Genomic DNA, 315 nt, shown 5'->3' with positions numbered 1-315 from the left:
TATGGTTTGATCCCCATTCCAAGACCTCTCAAGGGGTCATCAGGTACCTACCCCTGCTGGATGGTTAGACTGAAAGGACACACAGGCCGCATCCCAACCGACACCGGCAAAGAAACCCGCATCTACCCTCTTCCTCACACCTACGTCGTCAAAGACCTCGTCCCAGACCTGACCCACTTCTACAAACAATACAAATCCATCAAGCCCTACCTCCAGCGCGACACCAAGTCACCCGACGTACGTTCGATCTCACCACCACCATCCACCATCCACCTCACTCACAGCTGACACATTGCACAGGGAAAAGAGTACCGG

The sequence above is a fragment of the Endocarpon pusillum genome, assembly GCF_000464535.1.
Source record: "Endocarpon pusillum Z07020 unplaced genomic scaffold scaffold3643, whole genome shotgun sequence".
Classification (NCBI taxonomy): domain Eukaryota; kingdom Fungi; phylum Ascomycota; class Eurotiomycetes; order Verrucariales; family Verrucariaceae; genus Endocarpon; species Endocarpon pusillum.
The sequence above is the reverse complement of the archived record's forward strand: the minus strand, read 5'-3'. Positions refer to the sequence as shown.